General features: G+C 37.4%; 1 protein-coding gene across 3 annotated transcripts in view; it reads right to left on the bottom strand.

Annotated features, from left to right (window-relative positions):
* PKIB (cAMP-dependent protein kinase inhibitor beta) overlaps positions 1-18,896 on the bottom strand; it is a 117,605-nt gene extending 98,709 nt beyond the window's left edge. The window contains exon 1 of one of the 3 annotated variants that reach the window (XM_003255644.2): positions 18,593-18,896. The gene's annotated coding sequence lies outside the window, so the exon portion shown is untranslated. The remainder of the gene's footprint in view (positions 1-18,592) is intronic. The other 2 variants (XM_003255641.3, XM_012505897.2) reach the window with 2 other exon arrangements.
* Positions 18,897-22,044: the final 3,148 nt, after the last annotated feature.

Below are 22,044 nucleotides of genomic sequence, written 5' to 3'. Positions count from 1 at the left end.
TATGTATTCAATTATTTATTCATAATGATATGAACTCATGGTAGATATTATATTTTATACTTTGGATTATAATCCAATAGTACTTTATTATGCTCTGCAAATTGTTCAAGATTGAGTCATCATTAGCTCTTTCAGTTGGCGCCTCTAGTACTTTCCCTGTTAATGCAATACATATTGCATTATCTATCACCACTAAATATTTCAGCCTTGACATCTAGCATATAGCTCTATCTGGGTAACACAGCTGAGAAAAGGCTTATTCAAGTACAATGAAAGACGGAGAGTATTATGAAGCAGGTGTAATGGACATTGTGGTGTGCCACTAGATGCCTCCTTCAGGACTGAACCATTCATTTCCCCTGCTGATTATTGGTGGCTGATGGCCCTCAACTGAAACCTTCCAATTACGAGTTACTGCAGGGCATAAAGAACCTGCGCTGAGCCCTCATTTGGGCTGATTCTGAGGGCACATCACAGCTGCTGAGTTTCCCATGGAATCAGCTTTCCCCTCTAACCTTTCCTGTATACACAAACAACACTAGGTAACCTATAGTAAGGGAGATAAGGTGAAAGTCAGCATACTGAACACAAGCAACTGGAAAGAAATTGGTTACAGAGAGGAGAGAATTTAAATTGTGAAAAATGTAGTGAGTCAGGTCCGGCTAGGTTATAAGGAATCCTGAAAGCCAGGCAAGATGTTTAAGATTGAATTGGTAGGCAATAAGTCTATCTGGGGGTGCAGTCCAATAAAGTATGATGTAGCCATAGGAAGAAATAGTATCTAGATATAAGAAACCAGAAATTGTAGCTAACATTTAGACTAGCTATTAATGCACAGGGCATACTTTGTATCCGCTATGTCATTAAATCTTCATTACAACTATTAAGATCTCAATTTTGCAAATGACAAAACTGAAGCTCAAAAATATTCAGTAACTTACCCAAGATCACATAGCTAAGAAGCCCACTGGAGAGATTCAGACTTTGCTCTGTATTACTCTTAAAGTAATGCTATTCAACTCAGCAAGTCTTAAAGAATATGTAATCATAAGACATGGCAAATGTTTCATAAATGTTAAATGAAAGAACTGGATACATTCGATATACAATAGAATCATAATTTTGTTTTTTAAAAGTATATATGTTAATCCCATACATAACAAAATATGAATGTTTTCTGTAAGATGATATACAGTTAAAATCTTGTATGAGTTTACTTATTTATTTTCCCTATTTTATATATTTTATAAATTAAATCATGTTCTTTCCTAATCAGAAATAAATTAATGATATTTTATAAAAAGAAGTTTTCTTTATCAGTAAATGAGGGATGACCATGAAAGTGTCTATGTTACATCAAGAAAGGATGTAGAACAATTAACTGTCTGTAAGACTGAAGAAAAATGAATGAAGGCCATTTGGGGTAATAAGCCAAGTGTTTTAGTTTGTGACTAAAAGCTGACAAACGTTAAAGATGCCAAAAGAATTTATGCCAGGGTTGATTGTTGATTTGGATAGGGAGAAACAAGAGTCAGATATACCCCAGGAATTTTCCAGAAAAGGAAGAATTGGCAAGAAAAGTTGGAAAGAACATGATGAGTTCAAATTAAGACGTTCAGGTATTCAGTGAGTGTGATTCAACCAAGAAGAGCTTATCCAATAGGCAGATGGGAAACAATATTAACAGTAAATACAATCAATTGATCAAATCCAGGGGAGTAAATCAGGGAGTAACTTATGAAGTATACATTTGAACTCATGCATTTAAACAAGCCAACAAAAGTGTAGAAATTAATTAGAGAATAGCAGAGTGCTAGGACTAAAACCCACAGAAGTTAAAATTTGGTGAGATGATTTTTTCTTTTTTTTGAGACGGGGTCTCACTTTGTCGCCCAGGCTAGAGTGCAGTGGCACCATCTCGGCTCACTGCAAGTTCCGCCTCCCGGGTTCACACCATTCTCCTGCCTCAGCCTCCCGAGTAGCTGGGACTACAGGCGCCCACCAACACGCCCAGCTAATTTTTTTTTTTTTTGTATTTTTAGTAGAGATGGGGTTTCACCGTGTTAGCCAGGATGGTCTCCATCTCCTGACCTCGTGATCCACCCGTCTCAGCCTCCCAAAGTGCTGGGATTACAGGCGTGAGCCACGGTGCCTGGCCAAGATGATTGTTAATCAGAGTTTAGAAAATTTAAATTGTCCTTTGAATTGCATAGGTGTTATCAGGTAACAAAAAACAACTCTCAATGTGATATAATTGTTATTTGAAAGTTATCACCCCATATTAAGAAGGGTCTGTGTGTTCATTCATTCATTCATTCATTAATTCATATATTAAAAAACAATATTTACTGAGTGCTTCCCTTGTATGAGAACTTGTACAAGTTGTGATAAAATGTGGTTGTTTGGATCCCTTGGCCACATAGGGCTAGCAATAAATAGCAAAACATTAACACAAATAGACCACACAAAAAACATTCTGCTTCATCTGTCCAGAATGCACATTTCCTTTTGCTCTTCCTGGAAGGCTGTGGGCCATCCTTAATGGCCCAACTCAAATGCTGCCTCTTCTGTGAAGCTTTAGGAATTGTTCCAGACTGGTATTAATCATAATCTCTGTCCCCAAATCATTCTTCTCATGACTCTCTGATGCTTTCTGTTACAGCTGTGTTTGATAGTCTTCCCCAGAGCCTGTGAACACCTTGAATGGCAATGTTTTATTCAATTATCTGCAGGACATAGGACAATATACTGTAGGTATTCAGTAAGTGATCATTGAATGGAAATTCACAAATCTTTACTTATATTAGCAAAAGGTATATAATAACTTTAAAGAATATTTGCAAATGTGTTTTACACTCACTTTTGCTCCATAAAGTTCAAAAAGGATGAATTTATGCAGTTGTGAAAATATGAACCACTAAAGTATATTGATTAATAAGCATTCATAACAAAATTAGCATTATTCTATTCAACTTCTCTTATTTACCTACTATTAATTTTTCATTTCATTGACTTCTAATCTATATCTATCTATCTATCTATCTATCTATCTATCTATCTATATTTTGAAATTGGATCTCTCTCTGTCACCCAGGCTGAAGTGCAGTGATGCAATCCTGGCTCACTGCAGGCTTGACCTTCTGGGCTCAAGTGATCCTCCCATCTCAGCCTCCTGAGTAGCTGGAACTACAGGTGCATGCCACCACACCTGACTAATTGTTGTATTTTTTGTAGAGATGGAATTTGTCCATGTTGCCCAGGTTGGTCTCAAACTCCTGGGCTCAAGCTAAGCACCTGCCTAGGCCTCCCAAAGTGCTGGGATTACAGGTATGAGCCACTGAAGCTGGCCAATCTAATCTGTAGTCTATTTATTTCCCTATTATATATGCTTGATTTCTACAACTGTGACAGTTTTTAAACTAAACTTGGCAATTGCTACATTTCCATAGCTTTTTTAAAAAAGTTAATTAATTATTATTATTATTATTAATTTTGGAGACAGAGTCTTTCTCTGTTGCCCAGGCTGGAGTGCAGTGGGGCAATCTCAGCTCACTGCAACCTCCCCCTCTCGGGTTCAATCGATTCTCCTGACTTGGTTTACCAAAGTCCTGGGATTAAAGGCGTGAGCCACCAAGCCAGGCCCCATAGCTTTTTAATTTACATAAAATTGCAAATAACCTGCTTTATACATTTATGGGCAAATCTTTTTATCTACCATGTGGTAGATACAATGGAGGAAACACAGACCCACTTTTGTGGAAAGGAGGGTAAGAACTAGACTAGTTGATTTAAAAATATACAGAAATGACCAAAATCCAATTTATCTGAAATTTTTTATTCAAGTACTAAAAGCCTCAGTAGGTGAAGAATGAATAAAAACAAACTGATAAAAATGACTAAGAATTAGAGATATATTCATCTTTCAGGTATCAGTTTACACAACTAGTTAAACATCTAATTGTCTTCTTAGATTCAAGTCAAAACCATAAACATTTTTAATAGGCTAGGTAAAATCAGGTTTTCTTAATTGAAAAGGTAACATCTGCATTGTGCAACTGCTTTTACATAGTAGTTTAGTAAAGTTGACTCAAAGTCTTAGAAATGTTGACAAACTTTAACCCGTTAATTCCACTGTGAAACTCCTTTCACACTTCAGGTCCCCAGGATAAACCTCTTTTTACTTTGCTACAGTCAGGAGGAAAAGGAGATAAAGGGATTTTGACATTTAACAAACACCTGTTCTGTATCATGAACCTTAGTAGACACCTTGCATTTTAGTCCACTTAATCATTGCAATTAGTCTATCACAGAGTGGACCTTTTGCAAAGCTTAAAGATAGTGAGATGCATCCCTAAGATTACACAGCTAATAAGTCCCAGAGCTGGGATTCAAACTCAGCTCTGTTCAACTCTAAAGCCCACAATTAATCCACTACACATCATGGTGCCTCACAATATTCTTGGCTTTTGACCTGGCTTTTATATATATTTTCTCCTCTATGTGATTTTTCTCTTATGATTAAATGACCATTCCTTGATACTTAATATTTTGCTTTATATCTCAAAGCTCTAAGAAATATGAATGTTTTTGGAGAATTGACTCAAAAGCAGTTCATAGATGTATTCATTACCTCTAAGTTTTCTTTTAAGTTTTAAGGATTTCCTCTTCCTTTATATCTCATATCAAAGACAATATGTCTTCACATCTTATACTGGAGAGAAACAAGAGTACTAATATGCCCCCTGAATTTATGTTTCATGTTCATAGGATGTGGATGGATATAAAGAAGCTTGATCAAAAAGGTTTCCTGCTATGGACTATGGCCCAAAGAATAAAATAAGCAAAATTTGTTACCTAAATGATTTTGTAATATTCAATCTCTTGCATTCTTTCATCATACCATTATAACTTACAAACATGTTTGCTTTGGATTTTGATTAAGTTGCCCTCATGAAATAATTTGGTGCTTACAATATATTGTCATGTTTGAGAACATGAATTCTGAAGACAGACTTAATGATTATAAATCTTTACTGTGTACACTTGGCCAAGTTACTTAAACTTTCTGGAACAGTCTAGGCTTCCCTATAAGTAAAAATATCTATAATAATAGTATTTATCACATAGAGTTGTTAGGAGGTTTAAATGACGTACTGAATTCTTGTCACAAAGAATAATGCCTGGCACATATTGTGTTTAATATGTTTTAGATTTATTAATACTCTTACACAAGAAAGATAAATGGATTGCTCCTGCCAATGAAATATATGATAGAAACAGTAAAAAAATCAGTCTTAAAAGTAGCTTTAAGTATGATATCTTAGAAAAAAACTTAATTGTTCTATTACTATTTAGGTAATACCTTAGAAATAACTTGAATTGAATGATCTTCAACATATTCATGTATACGTATGTGTGTAAAGTATCTGGGTGCAAGGCTTGAGGGATATTTTCAAGTTTTTAAGTATTTTTTTAATAATGTAGATCCTACAGAGAGTACAGATCTCAAAGCCAACAAAGAGGCTTCCCTTTTATATACAGAACAAAGCCGTGCCTCCTCATCCTTTGAATCAGTAGGCAAACAGTTACAGCCCAAGGCCAGAAGTACTGAGTAAAAAAGTGGAGGGAGGGAAAGAGCTGGCAACATTATTTCTCAAATCTGACAAGGCACATTTCTCTACTCCACATTTTAGCCTTTGATGCAACTGTGCATTACTTCAACATACTGATGATGTTATGTCTTGATCTTTAAAACATGTGCCTGGATCTTAAGAAGAACCCATTGCTCAACACTGGCAGAACTCAGCCTTCCTTACAAGAGCTAATTAGTTTCAACTTCTTGTCAACTCTCCTAAAGAGTAATTTATGTGCTGTGTTAAATATTAAAAATAAAATAAGACATGGTCCTCGTGAATTGTTATTTTCTGACCTTTCTATACAGAAAGAAAATTCAAAGAATATCTCAAATATTAGTGGCAAATTATTTTATCGATATTAAATCAAATACTCTGACATTCAGGCCCACATGACCAAAGTAAGAATTTGCTTGGCGGGTTTTCTCAAACATAAATGTTTGCTCTGGCTTAATAATGCTAACTGGAAAGTTACGTATTCCATGCAGCATAAAAAATTACTTTGCATTGACCCAGAAAACTCACCTTGCAAATAAGCCTGAAGAAGAAAGAAACTGAAATCAAAGTATTTGAAATGAGAACTCTAGCTGCCAGAACTACCTGCCCTGCCCCAAGTTCATGTTTAATTAAATCTACATCAATAATTCCATAAATCACTTGCACATTCAGAGAACCTAAGTTATCTTCTCTGATTCTAAGGTCAAATACTTACTAACAACCTTCATGCCTCTGGGGGATGTTTGGCCCGCTGCCAGACTGTACTACTTCTCTGGTGGGGGTGAGCCCCCACTACTGCAAAATGCCATGGAGGATGAAGCACCACTAGAGCATTCATTGCTCAGCAACAACCCCTTATGACTGATCCATGGGGACTGCTAAGCATCAGGGCTGCGTCTGACCTAGCTGTTCCCAGTGCACCCCCAGCTCACTGTCTCTCAAGAGGGCCAGGTTAACAAGGGGTCAGGGGCCCTAAGTGACTGGTTACATAATCTATACACACACTTTTCAGAATGTTCCCCAGTGATAGCTAAATAAAAATCAGAGCAGAGCTAGTTCCTATCTAAAGGATACCCTTGAATGTATCCTACATTTAAACTCTATCCTTGAATCTTTGGAGTAGCTGTCAGAAAAACTAAAGCATCGGAACAAAAATCTTTGGCAAAAATAGTCTAAGTATTTACAAAAAAAAAAATGAAGAAGGCTGTTCCTTTTAAATTATGACTTTGAAAGTTTCCATCATTTTATAGAATTTTGCTATTTACCGAGTTTGTGCTAACACAAAAAAATGGGGAAAACATATTTTAAGAGTTAAATCACATGATTCTTATGGCAAATTTATTCCTAAAATATTTTAACACATAACTCGTGTTTAAGTACAGCAATTTCTAGGAAGGGCCTTCAATTATCTACAGTTAAACCCACACTTCATGTCTTTAGTCCTGACTTCTCCTTAGTTCCACACACCCTAACTCAAATTCAACAAATCTAAATTAGTCATGCATCTTTAATCCATATGTGACTTACTTCTTAGAAGGCAACCACCCAGTCAATCTATCTAAAAATTTATCCACTCAGAACTTGAGTCCAGCCCTCCCCGTATTTCCTCTAATATCCTTTACTTCTCTGTAATGGAGGAAGAGACATGTGCTCTGAGGGACATGGGCTTTCAGCCAGTACACCACTGTACAAATAAGATTCCATTTTTCCTGTAATTTGAAACGTTCAATCAAGTCCAAGCTACTTAGCATAATAGGCAAAGCACTTCTAAATCTATTTCCTATCAGATTTCCAGCTACATCTCCTGTCACTGTCCCTTAGTGTGCACATTCTATTATGTTGAATTAACTCTAGTTCCCTAAACATATGCTGCACTTTAAGTCTCTTTCCTTTTCCTAGAACACTTTCCCCTTTACCTGGCAAACTAGTGGTTATCTTTCAAGATCTAACAATAGCATCACCTCTACAGAGAAACCACTCCTGATATTAGGATCACTTATAACCACCTCTGGACATGTCTATACTTGATTCATACTGCTATGGTGGCTTCCATCACATCGTGTTTGCAGTTATTTACCTATCCAACACTAATCCTGTGCTCTTGAAGGGCTGGAACCTTGCTCTGTTCAACCGGATCTCCTCAGACCTGGCATATTCCTTAGCATCAAGGAGGTATTTATACTATAATTTATTAAGATTAGGGAACGGTACTCCTAGGCAAAATTGTAAAATAAATGAGGATTGGGCATCTCTCTGTTTTTAATCTCATTAATCCCCCCAGAAGCCATTAATCTATAATATCAGAGACAGGTAGTAAAGTAATTAACCAAAAACTAAAAAAGTAAATCTCCTGACCTCTAAGCTGGTCTTCCTCCTCCTAAACTGTGATGAGTCATTGTAGGGTAAATAAGCCAATATCCCGCAGTGATCTAATCCATCCGGTAGTAGGCTAAAATGACCAGATTGCCTGTACTCCTTTTATTATAATCATAATAACAAGAAACTCAAGGGAACTACATGGTCAGGTAAGTAAATCCTCAAAAGCTGGTCTGGATCTGGTCTCAGGGAAGATAACTTTTCATTCAGATAAGCAAATCTTGAAGTACTTTATGCAGAAATCTTTGGTGCAACTAAAATAGGGAAAATAATATAAAACAAAAAAATTTAGAGCTAAACAAAAATAAAAAAAGGTATTTCAATTTTTAAAAATCCTAATTAAAAATTTACAAAACAGCATTTACTCAACATCTGCCTCCCTCAACATACTAATTAAAAAATTAAATAGGAACACGAGCAAACAAGGCACAAAAGTCCATGAATGCAGCAGCCGGGCACAGTGTCACAAAGCCACTCAACCTCTTACCTCACCGCCTCAGGAGCTAGACATGTATAACCACTTTCATGCCTTTTGTGGAACTTCTTGATTCTACACATATGCTTATGCAACTATATTCTCAAGTATTTTGATACTAGCAGTAAACGATTGTCTAAGTTAAACCAAGCAACACAAATTCTGATCAATGGAAAGCTGAATTATTAGCCTATCTGTGTTAAGAAACCAAGAGAATTCTTAGTCTATAATGAGCTTTTCGGTTCTATATACTTCTGAGTCTGTGCTTCTTTGACTAGGTTCTCTTCGGAATACATTTGGGAATTCCAAAAAACACACACGACCACATGGTAAGTGAGAGGTCAGGATGTTGGCTGTACATAGGAAGGCACCAGATTTAGGACAGAAGAAGGATGGGAGAAGATGACTGTACACCAATTACTAGAGTGTTCAGAAAAGGAGGGGTTTGTTCAGGTGCTAAACCCTCAGCAATGATGATAGAAATGAGAAATGGTAGAGGATGGTATAGCCAGAGTGCTCAAAGGAGCGGGAGTGAGTATAAGAGGGTGGAAAAATATTGTACAGGCGGCATACGGGGGCATGAAGGGAATGTGCCCCCCTTTACTACTCTGAGATTATAAAATTGAAAATAATAAATAGTCTCCAATAGAAAGGGCTGAAGGGGAAGTAAGACACCCAGGGGAGAGTCAAGCTTCAGGGCTAGGGGAAAAGGTGGAAGTTAATAATATAGATTAATTTATTATTATTGAACAGTTGTTCCAGGTAGCATGATGGAATTGTTTTGAAGGAAGAATACAAAGGAGACATTGGGTCAAGGGGGAGGTAGCAAAACATATAACAAAGTTTCAAGACAAAGAGAAAAAATGAGCAGGTGAATGATAAAATCAGAGACTTGAAGCATTTGAAAATTAGCTGTTTTTCAGGACCAACAAAATTACATGTTCCAAAACTGGTAATGTGGTAATTTAGGAAAGCTGGATGCTATGATAAGGGTTATAGAAATTTTTTTCCTTCTAGGGCTCAGGTTGTGAGTGGCAGATGTGGATGAAGGGGGAGCAGTCAAAGAGCCTGCAGTCATGTCTGCATTCTAATGCATTCTAATGGTGGGACAGCTATGAGACAGGTAGGTTCCAAGGCAGGTGCAGGGGTGAGAAGGCACAGGATGCTATTCAAATCAATGGGGAGGGAATCCATTATAGGACAAATAGCTATAAAAAAGGTTAGCCATTAAATAATAATAATAATAATAAGGTAAGATCCCCACTTTATTTCTTACTAAAATAACTGCCAATGGATTAAAATTTTAAATAGAAACAAAAGATGTAAAAAGTACTATAAGCAAATGTAGGGGAATACTTTTACAAGTGGGAAAGCCCGTCTTAAACTTCAAACTATGTGAGAATAGATTGATAACTTTGACATCCTTAAAAAATTAAGTATCCTACAAAGCAGTGCACCCTAAATCATTAATGGTAAAAAGAAAACATTTAAAATTTGTAAAATAGACATACAAAAAGTTAATATATTTATCAATAAAAAGCTCTTGCAAACAGATTGAAAAAATAGGAAAGAATATAAAATAACAATTCGTAAAAATAACTAACTAAAAATATTCTGCCTCACTACCAATTAAAGAAATACAAATGTAGCTATATTTTCCCACTGATTTCTAAATTTCAAATTTTTGAAACTGTATTAGTATGTTAGTAAAGGTATTATTCTGAATGTAAACTGCACAGGCTTTCTGAAGATATTTTGTAAAATATATCAAAACTCTTTAAAAATTAACATCCTCTGATGCAGCAATTCTATGTCTAGAAATTTATTCAAAGGAATTAATCAAATAGGTATATATGATGTATCAAAATTATGAACAGAGTTATCTACTATGCTATTGTTTATAAAACTGAACTTGGTAACTTTCTGTAGAGTCACCAGAAAATTAGTTAATGGAGCCATTAACAAACTGTAATTTATACTAAGATGATTTATTAAGTGGGAAACAGGGAATGTGATATGATAATTTTTTGCTTTTTAAAAAAGTTGTGTATATGCAAAGAATAATTTTATAGTGATTACTTCTAGTTAGTGGACAAATCAAATATAAGTAGACCTTTTTTTCTTAAAACTATTCTGAAATTTCTGATTTTCACTGCAATGTATATTATCTCTAAAACATTATTAAAAAAGGTTAAAAGTTAGGACTTGGTAGTATTTTAAGTGGTAAACATTACTTGCCCAGAAAGTAACAGGTGGAATAATTCATTATTATATAATGATAAAGAGTTGACAAAGAGATGAGATTGAAAGAAAGAAAAAGATGTTTGAGCGTATTTTCATGTCTGTGATTCTTGGTGAAGAATTTGTAACAGTAAGCACATACTGCCCTTGAAAAAGTTGAACTCTACATTTAAATACTGCTAATAGCTAAAGTAATGAATTTTAATCGTTTGGGCATGTTTCTCTTTTATTTTGTTTTCTCATTTCTGAGTTAAATCAATGATTACCACAGGGTGCGGTGAAATTAGAATGTAGCCTTTCAGCAAACTAGAAAGTGTTTCCTATCTTTATGATCTGAAATTTTATCTAACCAAAAACTGTTTCATAGGATACTACACATTCTTTTAAGAAATGTTATTTTCTTTAATTTGCTGTTTCTACTCGTTTTTACACTGGCAATAGTAATTTTAAGAGGAAGAAATGTAGGATACAAACTGTACACCATTGTTACACTAATGTAAAAAACATCCTTACAAATGTACAAAAAGTGGAAGATACCCAATATTAAAACAATTATGGATGCATGTGAGAATTAAAATAAAAAACATCTTGATGTACTTAATAAAGTAAATCTTTTTAACAGTCCTTATGTAAAATAATTCTAGATATCCTTAGACATAGCCTAAACTGTTGTCATCAAACTTAATTCGTATATCAGATGAGTCATATTAAAACAAAAACCTACAAAAAGAAAAATCAACTAACAATTAAGACCAATAATATTATTGAAAGAAAATATGAAAAGTTTTCATCAAGTTGGGATAAATTAAAATACTTTTTTAAAGAGTTGGTAAAAATAAATATCTATGAGTAAAAACAATGCTTTGTTTCCTCCAGTGTTTCATTGAATACTGAAAGGTTTATTTTTCCTTTCAAAGCATTCAAACCTAGAACCCAAAATATGAATCTCTCAGAGTTGAAACAAACTATGCTGGGTTTTATTTGAAGCTTAATATTCTTTGGCAAAAGTCCACAAGCATCTCAGGGAGCTGACCCAGATCCACCGTGCCAGAAAAGTATTCCTCACTTCCCCTAAAAACTTTCTCCACCACTCCCTGAGGGAAATGAATAAAAACGGCTCCCCTCAACCCCCTATTTCCACATGGTTGAATCCATAAGGGACAAATAAGTGAAAAACCTGAAATGACCTGTTTGATTTCAGAGGTGTAGAACTTTGACCACATTAGGTAGTGCATATGGTAGACGCAATACCCATTAACCTGTTGCCTCTTTGCAGCCATATTTACAAGTGATATTGAGGATGAGACCTGAGTGTGTGCTCAGCCAGTGGCTAAGAAGGTCCAATATAAGTGAGTTAGCTGGGCATTTTTACTGAGCGCAAATTAGAAAGGTAGAAAGGCTGTAGATTTAAGAAATAAGCATCAATCAAACTTGGCTTTTAATCTCAGCTCTGCCACTTTCTATTAAATGACTTTGAATAGATACTCTCTTTGCCTACTCATCTTAAAAAATAGAGCAGTAACACCAACTTCACAGATTGGAGAATAAATGAAATTAGTGAAAATGTGCTACAAATTACTATTTATTGATCAATCCCCCAGACTCCAACCCTGGGGGTCTGGCAGATTGCTCAGTAAACAGTAGTTTCCTTTCTCTTAACGTAACAGTTATTTCCATAGAAAGAAAAAATAACTACTCACCCTTAAAAACATCTCAACTTCTATTACAGATTGAAAACATTGTATGTTCAAGGCCTCCACTTTTGTCCTTAACCCAATCCCCTTTATTGGAAAGCAGCTCCATAAATTATCTTTTCTATACTTAACAGCATCTCCCACACTAATGACTCCTAAAGGCAGGACAAAGGCTTTCTTTTAAATATTAAACAAAAATAAATTGGACACTGTGTCGTGATTCCCTGCATACCCAACCGTCTCCTCCATCTTTCACCTACAATCCTGGGAGGACTACTGGACACTAGCTGATCCTATCTCCTTACTTTCCATTTCCCTCTCACGCAGCACAATCTGGCTTCAACCTTCCAATCATAAAGCCATTACTCTTACTTTCTACTTGTCAAAACAAAAGTCCCTTCAACCCTTCTCCTATTATGTCCTCTTATGTCTATGACTTGTTGATCATGCCACACATTTTGAAGCTCTATATACCTTTGTCGCTATGACAATGCCCTTTCCAGCTTCTCCTCTTGGGCTCTGACTGGAATTCATTTCCCAGGATTCATTTTTCTCCCATTTTCCTTCTGATTCCATGTGCTTCCCATAGGAGATCTCATCATTATATTTACCTACTGCATGCCAATGTCAACTCAATCTGCATCTTCTGAGCTTGTTATACAACAGCTTCTTGGATATCTTCACTCCAATGTATCTTTTACTCACACCCACTGTATTTGTTTGATAGAGCTGCTGTAACAAATTACCACAAACTGAGTGACTTAACACAACAGAAATTTATTTTCACACAGTTCAGAATGGCAGCAATCCAATCAACTGTCAGTAGGGTTGGTTCATTTTTGTGGAATCAGAGGGGAAATAGGTTTTATGCCTCTCTCTTGGTTTCTAGTGGTTGCCAGCAAACCTTTGCATCCCTTGGTTTACAGTTTCATAACTTCAATCTCTCCCAGCATTGTCACGTTGTCTACCCTCTATGTGTCTTTCTCTTTGTGTCTCTTGCCTCTTCTTATAAGGAAACCAGTCATATTGGGTTAAGAGCCCACCTTACTCAAGTATGACCTCATCCTAACTAATTGCATATGTAGTGATCCTATTTCCAAATAAGGTCACATCCTGAGATTCTAGGAAGGATGTGAATTTTGGGGAGACATTATCCAACTCAGTACACCCATGAAGTCGCCCCATTCTTAAATCTGCATGTTTGTAAATTGTGCCAGCTCTCACTTCAAGCCAAGAATCTGAGAAGCACTTTTCATTCTCATGTCTTATTAACTTCATATCCCAACTACCATCAAACTCAATTATTTTCATCTCCTAATATTTCTAGAATCTGAATACTTTTCCTCATCCCTAATTCTGCTGCCCTGACTCACTCAGCATCTCTTGCTTGGCCTACTACAGCAGTCCTTCCAGTAGCCTTCAAATGAAACCTCCTCAGGATTACAACAGTATACACATAGGCACAGCTTCATGGCATGTTAGAAAGACATATTTTAAATTTTTTTTTTCTTTTCACTACTGTGAAAAGTTCTGCTACTTCACTACAATACACAGAATTATCATAGACACCCTTCTTCAAGGATGATGGAACTGAAAAGAAGAGTGGTTTCTGTGGAAGCCCTGGAGTTTATAAATTTTGGCTTGATAGACTTTTTGCAAACCCTTGGAGTGTAACAAAATCCACCATACCTGTAATCTGGCTTTTCATTAGATTTCAAGACCTTTTTGGGAAAAGTCAGAAAAGTAGGGCTTATTTCAGCATTTTAAAATTTAATATTACATCTGGCTCCAGAAGCTCCATGGTAGAGGTATTTATTCTCATTTTAAAATATAAAATAAACTAATGTAATACACTAATGTAATTGCATGAGTTGCAAGCCCTCTTTATACACACATGCACATACACATACACACACACTGATTTTAAGATTTTATGATTTTAAGAATTTTAAGAATGGTGTTTTCTTCTTCTGAGATGTATTAGCTCAATCCATAAAGTTTAATCTAGATGTAAATTATTTTGTGACCATTAAAATATAAGCATACTTGAGAAGACTACCTAATTATTTCCTGTCTTCCATGGTTTTATTCCTGAAGCTATTACACTGGACTTCACTTCTCCCTTTACTTTATCCAAAAAAAAAGAAAGCCTACAGTTTACTTACTCCCACACCCCCATGGGGATGCTTACTCCCACACCCCCACGGGGATGAGAATACTTTCAACAGCATAGCCGGTAAGAGTGCTTAGAAGAAAGCAGAGACTGCAGGAAGGGAGAGTCCGGGAGGTACAGGAAGGCATCCAGCTCCATTCATATTGTCTGTAGATGCTTCTGTTGCTGCTTCTTCAATTACATTAAAACTATCTTGGCTGCAGACCACATTGTCTTAAAGAATCTCCATTTCCTTGGCCCTCTTTCCAATCTGAGAAATCCTGTTTCTAACAGATCCAGGATTCTAGGTGAGAATACCTCTTCCCATTCAGGAAATTATGCAAATCTAGATTGTTTTATTTTTATCTAAACATCTCTGAACTTTCTTCTCCAACCAAGCACCCAACTCTTGGGCAATGTCACATTTTTACAACTAGGAGTGACTGAAGAACACAAATCCACTCTGCTCTGGAAACATAATACTGCTATTTGCCATTTGACAGCTAGAATAAAAAGTGTACCTCACTTCAGTAAAAAGTAGGATATCCATTTGATTTCTCAAAATCAGCTGTAATTCTTTTTTTTTTTTTTCTTTTTTTGACGGAGTCTCACTCTGTCACCAGGCTGGAGTGCAGTGGCACGATCTCAGCTCACTGCAACCTCCGCCTCCTGGGTTCAAGCGATTCTCCTACCTCAGCCTGTCAAGTAGCTAGGACTACAGGTGTGCACCACCACACCCAGCTAATTTTTGTATTTTTAGAGAGACGGGGTTTCACCATGTTGGCCAGGATGGTCTCTACCTCTTGACCTTGTGATCCGCCCACCTCAGCCTCCCAAAATGCTGGGATTACAGGCGTGAGCCACCACGCGGGGCCAAAACCAGTTGTACTTCTAACAAAAATAAAAAATAATAACTGTCTTTGATTTTATGGGGATGTTCAAGTGCTTAACCTAGATTCTTTCCATGTAATGTCACTACCTGGTAATGACTTTTTTAAAGTACATAAAACATATGAAAATGTCTGAAACTAACAGGATTCAGAGGAATATGTACTAATGGGGGAAGTTTTAAAACAGGAAAACAAGATCCCTGGCCTAATATATGATTTTTGTATATGTAAATCACTTACTCTTGGGCCTTAGATCCCTAAATCTACTAATAGAATGTGCTTAATTATTATTTAAAATAATTATATGGAATCATGATTAACAATGCTTATCACAAGACATATAGTTCACAAGATGTATAGTTTATTTTTGATGTTAAGAAAAGAATTTTTGTTTTTTCTAACTCAATTAAAATTTTGCATTGAAGAAATGGAAAACCACTGAATTTATTGTCAAGCTATTCAGAGCTGGCTCAGTCTCAACACTTAAAATACAATTTTCAAACTGCATTCTTTCTCATTTTCAATTGACATTAATGAAAATTTAGTCTTGATTAAGCCTGATTCATGCTCATTTAGCATTAAAAAACATTAGGCAAGAAATATTTCTGAGAAATATTGTGACATTTTTTTTCAAAAGTGTTTGCTGTACCTCAGCTCTAAATTTGAAGAGAAGCAATGGTTCCTCTCCCAAGCCTCTCTCTACATACATATAACATCATATATGATCCAGTAAGCAATGTTTATTTTTCCAGAATTTTTTACATTTATATATATATAACTTCTACAAAAATTACTCTACAGTGTTCTTTAAAAGTTAGACACAAGTTTGACATACAACCCACCAATTTCACTGTTACGCATCTACCCAAGAGAAATGAAAATGGGTACTCACAAACACTTGAATGCAAATGTTCTCAGCAGCATGATTCATCATATTCCCATACTGGAAACAACCCAAATGTCCGTCCACTAGTAAACTGACAAAATATGCTATATCCATACAATGGAAAACTATTCAGCAATAAGAAGAAATGAAATACTGATACATGCCACAACAGAGCTGAACCCCAAAAACATTATGCTAAATAAGAGAAGCCATAACAAAAGACCACATAGTATATCATTCCATTTATATAAAATGTTCAGAAAAGGCAAATCTATAGAGACTAAAGGTAGATTAATGGTTGCCTGGGGATAGGAGTGGGAACAAACACATAATGGACATAAGGAATCTTACCAAGTGAGTAAACTGTTCTAAAACCAGATATGGTAATGGTTTTACAATTTTGGAATGTTCTAAAACCAGATATGGTAATGGTTTTACAACTTTTAGAAAATTAACAAATTTTCTAAAACTCACTGAAATATAATTTTTAAATATTATTCACCCCTAAAGAGTGAACTTTATAATATATAAATTATATCTCAATAAAGTTGTAAAAAAATGCTGTAATGCAAACTGCATAAGAATTTAAATAATTGTAAGAACTGTGAGGAAAATTAAATTGATCTATCATCGATCTAAACAATATGTTTGCAATTGACTAAAAAGGAGGAAAAACTCTAACAAAAATGAAATTTGACACATTTTAAAATATTCTGCATAATGTGGTCCATTAGTCTTTGATATTTTATTGAAGAAAGTTGCGGTAAAGATAAGATTGAGAAGTCCATTACTATAAACGTTTTCCAAAAGATTTCCTTTCCAAAACTATACTTTCCTTCAAAATCGAATCTTTTGAACTTCCAAAACACCTTTTTAGCAAATGATCTCTTAAGATAGTGTCACTAGGGGGGCATTGACCAGCACCCGGCACACTAACAGGAAACAAGGTTAATAAACTGCTGGTTTAACCAACCTTGATCCATAACCTACCCCATTTTCCGTGAGCATTATGGTCATCAATTCTCATGTTAATAATCCAAATGCTGAGCTTTCTAAATATTAAATCCCAGGAGGATTCTTTTTGAATGTGTGGCAATGTCAGTAAGAAGGAAGGCATCTTGTGAAGAGATAAAGTGGACGGATGAATTTTGAAATCTATCTGTACACGAAGAGAAATGCAATACTCGCAATATTTCTAATCCAATACCTTTCAGTATGCAAACCACTGATAAAAGAGTTTCTTTTTTTTTTCTAGGTGAAAGTTTAAGTGGTCATTCGCCTCAAATCTCCACTTTCCAGTCCTGCACAGACTCCAGCTAATAACACTACCACCTGCAGGGTGTTTTGTTGTTTGTTTGTTGTTTGTTTTAGTACTTCCCACATGCCTAGTTCACGCATGCACTTTTCTAAAGGACCCGAGTTCCGTTGGCTGCTTTCCCCGGGGGAGCTCTACGAAGACCGGTCTGACCTGGCCCTCTCAGCTCCCTTGGAAGGGACCTGCTGCAAGGCAGGGTCATTTGGCTCCGGAATGCACCTTCAGAATTTCCCCCAAGGGCCTGAACAGCACTAGCATCAGCACCAACCGGAACCCAGGCCCTCCGCTCCCTCAGCCTCGCGACCACCTGGCACTCGTGTCCCTCCACGCGGCCTGCCGGGGTCCTAGGAGCAGGGAAAATCCAATAGCTAAGGGCAACCCTTGAGTTTACTCGGTCCACCCACCTCCATATTTTATCCAAAGGAATGGACGGAGGCCAGTGAGGTGAGGTGACTTGGCTAAAGCCACACAGCCGGACGCTGGCCGAGCGGGTTAGTACTCGGGTCTCTGCTAACCCCGTGGCGGCTCACGACTACCCGGGGCTTGGTAAGCACCGCCCAGGGAAAAGATTTGGCATTGCTGGCGCGAAAGGCGAAGGACTCAGTGACTTGTGACAGGAGGTCATCAATGACCACCTGCAGGGCCGAGTGGGTAAAAGGCAGGTGACAGACCTCCCACGTCACGCCTGTTGGCGTGAGCGTCCTTTTCACTCTCCAAGTACCCTGGCTTGTGAGTTAAACGATGGGTCGGGTCACCCAAGCAAAAGAGGCATCTGCTTCGAACTCCCCCCATACTTGTGCCAGCAGGGCAGAAAATAGGAAAGTTGCACTTATCACATCTTCCCTGGGTCAGTCTCCCCCGACTTCCCAAGTCCCACGCCTCCCTCCTTGCACAGGGACACCCACTCACGCGCCCGCTCCACCAGGTACGTACCAGCCGCGCGCAGCTGCCTGCCCTGCCGGTGCCCTGGAGCTCGCGCTCGCCCAGCGCTCTGCGGCCCGGAGCTGCGACTCAGGCTCTAGCTCGCTGCCGCCTCTACAGTCCACGGGGATGCGGCCGCGTCTGAGCTACTGGGCTGGGGCGCAGCCAGGCGGTGGCAGCTACTCGGGGGCGGAGGGAGCGGCCGCCGCGTCCCGCCCCCAGGCTACGAGAGCGGCTCCCCAGGCGGTGTCCGTCTCTCCGTGCAAACCGGGCCACCGCAGCACTCCCCGGGGCACGTGCCACGGTGGCTCTTTTCTGCTGGCAGCCTGGGGCGAGCTCTTTTATCCTACTTGTGCGTTAACCACCAACTAATTATCGGTGATCGTCACACAACCCGCGTCCTCCCCGACCGCCACTCCCAGTTCCCTTGGGCGATGATGAGGTTCTGCTAAGATTTCTGTGACGTGACTGGGGGAATTTCAATTCCCTTCCTGCTTTCCGACGTCGCATCGTGTTTTCTGTCCCGCCGGTTGTACGCGCCCTGAGCAGGGTTTGTGCTCCAGGTGTCATTAAGGTTGCCCTTTGATCTAATGTTGGCTGTTCGGAGAAGATAGGAAGGTACACAGGCTTCTTATCTACGCCCCGAATCTGGGTCTTCGAGTTTGTTAACAGATTATTTTAACAGATTAGGAAACAATATGCAATGGAAACAACTTTTTGTGCAATAAAAGCAGAAAATAATGTATATCAAGTTTCACTTTCAGGTTCTCAATAAGAAAAATAAAGTCGTTACTACTAAGGTCTCATTGTGCTTTTTAAAAGCCATATTACATGGACGACCATACTGCTGATAAAATTTATTTCTCTGCTTCCTGAGAAACTGGTTTCTCACTGAACTCTTAAAATCTCCTCTGGTCTCTTGAAACTCTTAATTAGTACTCAAAATCTTCTCTAATCTCTAGTCTTTACTAATTTGCTCATTCATACTATCTCTGACTTGCCACCCAAAGCCTATGACACCTGCCAATGACCACTTCCAAATTCCCTTTTTAGGCAAAAGCCTAAATATGGAAATATGAAAATCTAGTCAGACTAATATTTTATTCAGTGTGTGCTAATGGTAGTACAATCAAGCTCTTTAAATTATTCAATATTCATACCTCCACAATATAGTAATAATTTTCTCTATTTTCAGATAGTAAACTGAGGTTCAGCAAGGTTAGATACTTTGAACAAGGCTAAATAGCTGAGAAGATTCCAAATCAGTTTTGAACTTAGGTCGTTCTGCCTTCAAGATTGATTGACTTCCTTAAATTATACTCTGTTAATAAAGCTTGTGATTTTTATTCTAATTGTGATGTAGGCACATTTTGTTTTGTATTAGGTTAGTGCAAAAGTAATTGCAAAAAAGTACTGGCAAAAACTGCAACTGCTTCTGCACCCGCCTAATAAAAATATAGTTACTTGTGTGGTTACACAAGCATTAATCAGAGATTGAGAGTTATTTATATCATAGTGTAACTTTAAAACTTATTATCTGGCATATTTCTAAGGCCTGTTATTATTATATTATATAATAACATATATTTTTATTATCTAGGGCAAATTATTCTAATGTTTATTTATTTTAGAGGTACTATGACAGAGTGATACTAAAATGTTTGAACTTATGAATTATGGTATCATGATTGGATTTTTATGATCCTGCATGTGTATTTCCTATACTTGAAAATTTTGCTTTGTAAAATCTGTATTTTGGGATCAATGTGAGAAAACCACTAGACCTCACTGCTAAGCTTTTAACCTACATATGAAATCATCAGAACCACTGGAATGTATGGCCCATGAAGGCCATATCCTCAACACCTAGAATAGTACATTCACAAAGTAGGTACTCCACAGGCAGTTTTGAAATGAATAAATATTAACCTTGTTTCCACACTTAAGACCAAATAATGACTTATAATGACTTATAAGAACACTATTTATAGAATGCTTTTGTCTATTTAGATTTAAGATTTTTGATGGCCTCTCATTTCTACTAGGAAAGTAAGGAGAAGATATGGAAAGGTTTGCAGTAGCTGCTTTTGGGAATGCTAGACACGACCTGACCACAAGTGCAAGGAGGAGTTTTTGAGTCCAATGATTGGTGGTAGCAGTAATTCCACACAACCATGTGAATTGTGAATTTGTGTCAAATATATGACTTTAAATGCAGAAAGTTTAATCCAACTTTGGGATTGTGCCAAGTGATGTGATGAAAAGACAAGGAGCAAGTTTGGATACTATTTTTAAGAGAGGGCTTTAAGGTTAACAAGAATAAATAGGAAAATAAGTGAGGACAAAGAGGGGAGAAGAAGGAAGAGTCCAAGAACTACAAATCCACATCAAATGAGAGAGATAGGAAGGTAAGTTGTAGTCAGGAAATGGGATCGTTTTCTTTGAAGTTTTAGAAGTACAAAGATAGGCAGTTTATGGAAGAGCTAAGGGTGGGGTTGGCTAACATAGAACGAAGATCAAGACATTAGGGACTAAGGTATTGAAGAAACTATATGGACATTGAAGCTGCCAACAGTAATACCAGAATAAAAAAAGGAGTGAGTCTGATAACAAACACTTCCGTGAATGTAGTGGACTGATCCAGAACTGAGAGGATGACTATGCGAAGTTGGGGCAGAAGGTGCATATCCAGGGAGGAAAAGCCTAAATGGATCAAGGACTGGTAAAAGAGACAATTAAGACTTCAGAAGTAATACTGGGGAGCTACAAGGATCCCAACACTGCTCCTGTGACCCTAGAATGTGAAACAATGAACAGTCTATATCAAAGGGACATCTAGGGGAAATAGTTCTTAGAAGAAAACTTATTTCCACTTAAGGCCAGAAAATGGAGAAAGCATTGTGTAAATAGTTTATGAGGTTGGTGGTATTTTTCAATATTAAATAAGGATTCTCCAAGGTCAGAGTAGTTAAGAGGTGGGAAGTAGGGCTGGCTTTATGGGTCTACAACCTGTTCAGTTGAGCAGGGATCTACGTGTTGTTTGTTTGTTTTTGAGACAGAGTCTGACTCTGTCACCAGGCTGGAGTGCAGTGGCCCAATCTCAGCTTGCTCCAGACTCGGCCTCCCAGGCTCAAGCAATCTTCCCACCTTAGCCTCCAGAGTAGCTGAGACTTACGGGCACACATCACCACACCTGGCTAACTTTTGTGTTTTTTTTTTTTTTTTTTTTTTTTTTTTTTTTTGTAGAGAGTGGGTTTTGCTATGTTGGCCAGGCTGGCCTCGAACTCCTGGGCTCAAGCGATCCACCTGTCTTGGCCTTCCACAGTGTTTGGATTTCAGGCATAAGCCACGTGCCTTGCTCAGGATTTACTTTTAAGAAAGCCCTGTGCAATGTTTAGTGCTCTCCTGTCCCTGCCTTGAAATATTTAATAATTTTTTTTTTTTTTTTTTTACCAAGGGGACTT

Source organism: Nomascus leucogenys, chromosome 3 (genome assembly GCF_006542625.1).
Source record: "Nomascus leucogenys isolate Asia chromosome 3, Asia_NLE_v1, whole genome shotgun sequence".
Classification (NCBI taxonomy): Eukaryota; Metazoa; Chordata; class Mammalia; order Primates; family Hylobatidae; genus Nomascus; species Nomascus leucogenys.
This window is presented reverse-complemented; position numbering and strand designations above follow the sequence as displayed.